Genomic DNA, 6,000 nt, shown 5'->3' on the forward strand with positions numbered 1-6,000 from the left:
TTCCACAAAAATTCTAAATCTAAATTTTTTTTCAATTCGAATTGATATATCGAATCTGATTCTCCGACCCATAATTGTCTAAAAGGTTGCGGCAATTTAAAACTTTTAAGTCGCCACTTTAGATGCCATCCTTTTCCCCTTAACTTAAAATTATTTACATTATATTTGCTTCCCATCCAAATAAAGGGAATCAGGTGTTGCGATCACTTCCGCGGCCGCAGGTGTATCAAATCGAGCACAAAGCCGACTATTTTTACAAACATTTGTGAATAAATGGGTGACATCTGACAGGCTTCTTCAGTTCTGATGACTGAATGCAAGTTTACATGCAAGTCAATGCAGGTGCGCTAATACTTTTAGCCACATAGTGCATCTGTCATCACCCCCATTGTCTGAAAGGGGAATCAGGTGACCATCACCTTTGACCTCCAGGTGACCCCCCCACCACCACCATCACCTTTGACCTCCAGGTGACCTCTATTTCCAGACACGATGCATTCACCGACTGGGCTTCCCGCACGTCCCTGTTTGCCCGAGAGAAAAAAAAAGATTTCTTTATTTCTGTCACTTTTGAATCTCCTCCAGGAATGTCTTGGGTGTTTGCCTGGTTAGCGCTTGCAATGCTAGGATGCTAACCAGTGCAAACTGCACGCACTGTATATGTAAGTGGATGCTAGTTAGCATTAGCTCATACAAAACATCTCTTCCTCCCCCCCCCGCGCTGACTGCCTGATGGTTCAGTCCACCCAATAAGATCCTACGACTAATGTTTTATTTTAAAAAACTCTTTTTTTTTTTTTTCCTCTCACTCTTCTTTCCACTATTGAACCCGCTCGAAATCCTGCCGCGTGGGCCGCAAAGCCCTCGCCCGCAGGCCGCCAAATAAATCCCACACTTCCTGTGGCTCTGGAAGCGTTAAACTTCCAGCGACCCAGTTCCGCCGCTTTGCGTCGTGTGTGTGTGTGTGTGTGTGTGTGTGTGTGTAGAAATAAAATGACTAATTTCTGGACTATTGAGCGCACCTGAATATAAGGCGCACCGGCTAAAAATAACAAAAATAAATATATGTGTACATATAATGGCTGCATGTGTCTCTAAGCTGCAGGTGTCCACATTGTTTACCCAGAAACAACTTTTTTTAACTTTTAATTAAATACTATCTTTCCTCCCTCATACCATAATCTATAAATCACTCTAATCAGTTGAGATGAGATGAGAACAACTTTATTTATCCCGAAGGAAATTGTTGTGCCAGAGTTTCAAGCAAAAACATAACAATAATAGATAATAGTAGGAAGGAGAGAGAATAAGAAATACAATAAAATATAAAGTTTCAAGGTTAAGGCTATCAAGTGTTTTCAGGTCTTAAATACAAAGTTACAACGCTACTTCACATTGCCACTTTGCTTATTATTTATTCCTTTAAATTAGTAAATATATGTTTTTTTTCGGAGGTTTGAGGCTATTATATTATTATAATATATAATAAGATTATATAACATATATGACATATATATAAGATTATATTGTAATATGTAACCAATAATACCATATTGTTATAGATTATAGATAATATTATAGATTTGTATATGTATATTTATAAATCTATAATATCTAGAATCTATCGGATAAATAAAAATTAAATAATAAAAAAATTAATAACACGAAATTAAATAATAAAAAATTGGAAAAGGAAAAAATATATATATATACACACACACACCCATATATTTATATATAAAATTAAATATATATACATTTTTTTTTTTTTTTTTATTAAGTGTATTTTTAGCTTGTCCTGCCCTTGAATGTCTTGCTGTTTGTGCTGCAAAACAACTTCCCAAGCATGGGATCATGAAAGTATCATCTCATCTCATCTCATACCGTCAACATCCACAAATACAGACTGGAAATACTTTTTTTTTCCCAAACAGTGCCTGTAAAGCACCTGATGAAGAACAATAATAATAATAATAAATAACACAAGGAAGAGTTCTGAGTGGTCTCAGAAGTTAGCCTCGTCCCATGTGACCAGGCCAAAGGTTTTGGCGGCGTGAAGCTCATTAACCTCCCAAAAACATCCCAAAATTAGCCGTATTGTTTAAGTTGCAATGTTTAAGACCAGAGGACACTCCATCAGTGTGTGTGTGTGTGTGTGTGTGTGTGTGTGTGTGTGTGTGAATGGATGAATGTGTGTGTGCTCCCAGCTGATACCTGAAAGAGTATTCTAGGCGCGTTTCCGTTCCGCCGGGATGCTAAAAGGTTTCTGACGCCGTTGCCACGGCAACGGGACACCGCTCCGTAGCTAATCCGAGGCGTTGCGGTGCTGTCTATCAACTCATTTTTGGAATATGTTTTTTTTTTTTTTTTATTTCTTATTTTTTAATAAATCGACCGGCTGAGACGCCCTTGACGGGCGCCCCTCCCGCCGGCGCCGCTAAAAAGGGCGCCATCTGTTTCCAAAGTCAAACCCAAACCCGCAAGACTCCGCCTGATTAATCACACCGGGGCTGATATTCACTTTGGAAGATGAGACGCGGAAAAAAAAGGTTGCTAATCTGCTAATTGCTTCACTTCCAGAGTCTCGGCGGCAAAAACACGAGTTTTTTTTCCTTTTTCTTCTTTTTCTGAAACTCAAAAGATGAGGGAATCACCAGCAAAGCCCCTTCTCTTATGTCTCAAAATGTTACGTATATCCTGGATTATGGCGTTCGTCTTGTCAGAGCTGCCTTTTCATTTCCCCTCTGGACCCTCTTTGTTCATATATATGTGTGTGTGTGTGTGTGTGTGTGTGTGTGTGTGTGTGTGTGTGTGTGTGTGTGTGTGTGTGTGAGCTGATACGAAAGCTAGTCAGCGGCTCAGCAGTGTCTTATCTATCATCACCTTGTTCTCAGCTGCTAGGGATTACTTCCCCTCCGTCAGATGCAGGTGTGTGTGACGCGCACACACACACACACACACACACACACACACACACACACTCCAGGTGGGGGTGAGAGGGGGGGGGGGGGTCAGCTGTCGGCACCCGTGGAGCGCCACTTGTCTGTAAGGCCATACGTGATGTGAGAGCTGTCGGCCCGCCCGGCGTGTCACCGTGAAGGTCACGGGTGGGGGGAGTGTGTGTGTGTGTGTGTGTGTGTGTGTGTGTGTGTGTGTGTGTGTGTGACGAGTACTTACATCATATCATATCAGTATTTATCATGACGATATATTTATCAGTATTTATTGTGATGATGTATTTCTTGGTATTTATCATGACAATATATTTACCAGTATTTATACTAGCAGAATTTTTTGCAGTATTTTTATAATAGTGTTTTTATAAGTATTTTTCTGACATTTTTTTTTTATGAGTATTTATTGTGATGATGTATTCTTGGTATTTATCATGACAACATATTTACCAGTATTTATACTAACAGAATTTTTATCAGTATATTTTTATAACAATGTTTTGTTAGTGTTTATCATGACGACATATTTATCAGTATTTATCATGATGATATATTTATCAGTATTTATTATAACAGAATTTTTATCATTATTTTATAGCAATGTTTTTAATCAGTATTTTTTATGACAATGTTTTTATCAGTATTTTTTATGCGAATGTTTTTATCAGTATTTATCATAAAAATATATTTATTGTGATTTATGATGACAGCATATTTACCAGTATTCATAATAACAGAATTTTTATCAGTATTTTTTATAACAATGGTTTTATTAGTGTTTATCACAATGACATATTTATCAGTATTTATTGTTATGATGTATTTCTTTGTATTTATCATGAAAATATATTTACTAGTATCTATACTAACAGAATTTTTATCAGTATTTATCATGATAATATATTTACCAGTATTAATACTAGAAGAATTTTTTGCAGTATTTTTATAACAATGTTTTTATAAATATTTTTCTAAAAAATTATTTGTGAATATTGATCATATCAGTATTTATCATGACGATATATTTGTCAGTATTTACTGTGATAGTGTATTTCGTGGTATTTATCATGACAATACATTTATCCATATTTATAATAATAGAATTTTTATCAGTATTTTTAAAACAATGTTTTTATCAGTATTTATCATGACAATATATTTATCATGATTTATTATGTCAGCATATTTACCAGTATTTATACCAACCGACTTTTTATCAGTATTTTTTTATAAGAATGTTTTTATCAGTGTTTATCATGACAACATATTTATCACTATTTATCATGATGATATATTTATCAGTATTTATCATGATGATATATTTATCAGTATCTATTATAACAGAATTTTTATCAGTATTCTTGTATAACAATGTTTTTATCAGTATTTTTTATGACAATGTTTTTATCAGTGTTTATCATGACAACATATTTATCACTATTTATCATGATGATATATTTATCAGTATTTATCATGATGATATATTTATCAGTATCTATTCTAACAGAATTTTTATCAGTATTCTTGTATAACAATGTTTTTATCAGTATTTAACATGAAAATATATTTATTGTGTTTTATGATGACAACATACCAGTATTTATAATAACAGAACTGTTATCAGTATTTTTATAGCAATATTTTTATCAGTATTCATCATGACAACATATATATCACTTTTTATCAAAGCAGTATTTAGCAATATTTATTATGACAATGTACAGTAGGTACTAGTATGTATCAGTATTTATCAAAATGATATATTTATATCATTTTATTTTATATACATTTATATATTTTTATAACAATGATTTCATCAGTATTTTTCTTAACATCGTTTTCATCAGTATTTATCGTGACAACATATTTATCGTGACAAAGTATTCCCGCCATCTCCATGGAAACGAAATACATAAATACATGTGCAGGTCCTGCACTGTGCAGCTCCACGCCAGCGGCCTGAATACTAACAACCCGTCGGTTGTATCGGTTGCCGGGGGTGACGTACCCCCCCGACTCACCGAGGGATCAATATCCCCCCCCTCGTCGCCCTCACCGGGGCAGCACGTTCGTGAAACTCGTCATCCGTCTGCAGATTCTAATGAATCCAGCGGGTCGGGTTGACGCCAGGGCGACGGGGGGCTTCAAACTAGCTTATTTAGCAGAGGTAATAATATTTAATGGAATCAGCAGTTTTATCTCTGCTCTTAGAGGAAAAAGAAAGCAGCGGCGGCGGCGGCGGCGGCGGCGGCCTGTGATTCGGCTTCGCCCGGCCGCCCGCATCCTGCTGACGCCGGTAAACAGAGAAAAAAAAAAGAGAAATGTCTGCTCGGTTTTTCTTTTTTGGCGGGTTATTAGCCGGAGTCGACGCGACGGGGGGCCTCGTCGCTCCGCCGTGCAACTCTGCCCTGCGCGGCGGGAAAAAAAATATGCAGATTTCAGCAATATTCAGATGAAATACACTTTGTTGAGCCCCAAAAATTCACACAAAATTCTTTTGTCACAGCAATGTAACAGTTATAAGTGTCAATAATAATGATAATAATAGAGAGATAATTAGAGGATTATTAGAGAACAGCAAAAGAGAAAATAGCAGAAAAAAAAGATAAGATAAACTTTATTGATCCCCTCTGGGGAAATTCTTTTGTAGCTGGAGCGTAGCAGTTATATGGGTTAATGATAGTAATAATAATCAATAATATAAGAAATATACATATAAACAGAGAGACAGAAAATAGAAAAAGAGAAAATATCAAATAATGGATAAATAAGATGAACTTTATTGATCCCCATAGGGGAAATTCAAGGGGAAGTGTTGGAAAATACGCAATAATAATAATGAATGATGTGATAAAAATAAATTTAAATATAGATATAAATAGAGAGGAAATAGCAAAAAACGAAAAAAATAAGATAAGATAAACTTTCTTGATCCCCTTACGGGATATTCTTTTGTCACAGCTGCTTAACAGTTATAAGTGTCAAAAGTAAAATATAAAATATAAAAATATAATATATTAAATTATATATATATTTATATAAATTT

General features: G+C 35.3%; 1 protein-coding gene across 6 annotated transcripts in view; it reads left to right on the top strand.

Annotated features, from left to right (window-relative positions):
* gria3a (glutamate receptor, ionotropic, AMPA 3a) overlaps positions 1-6,000 on the top strand; it is a 73,098-nt gene that overhangs the window by 27,512 nt on the left and 39,586 nt on the right. The window lies entirely within an intron of this gene.

This window comes from Fistularia commersonii, chromosome 35, assembly GCF_037954325.1.
Source record: "Fistularia commersonii isolate RoL2024-O1a breed Wild chromosome 35, RoL_Fcom_v1.0, whole genome shotgun sequence".
Lineage (NCBI taxonomy): Eukaryota > Metazoa > Chordata > Actinopteri > Syngnathiformes > Fistulariidae > Fistularia > Fistularia commersonii.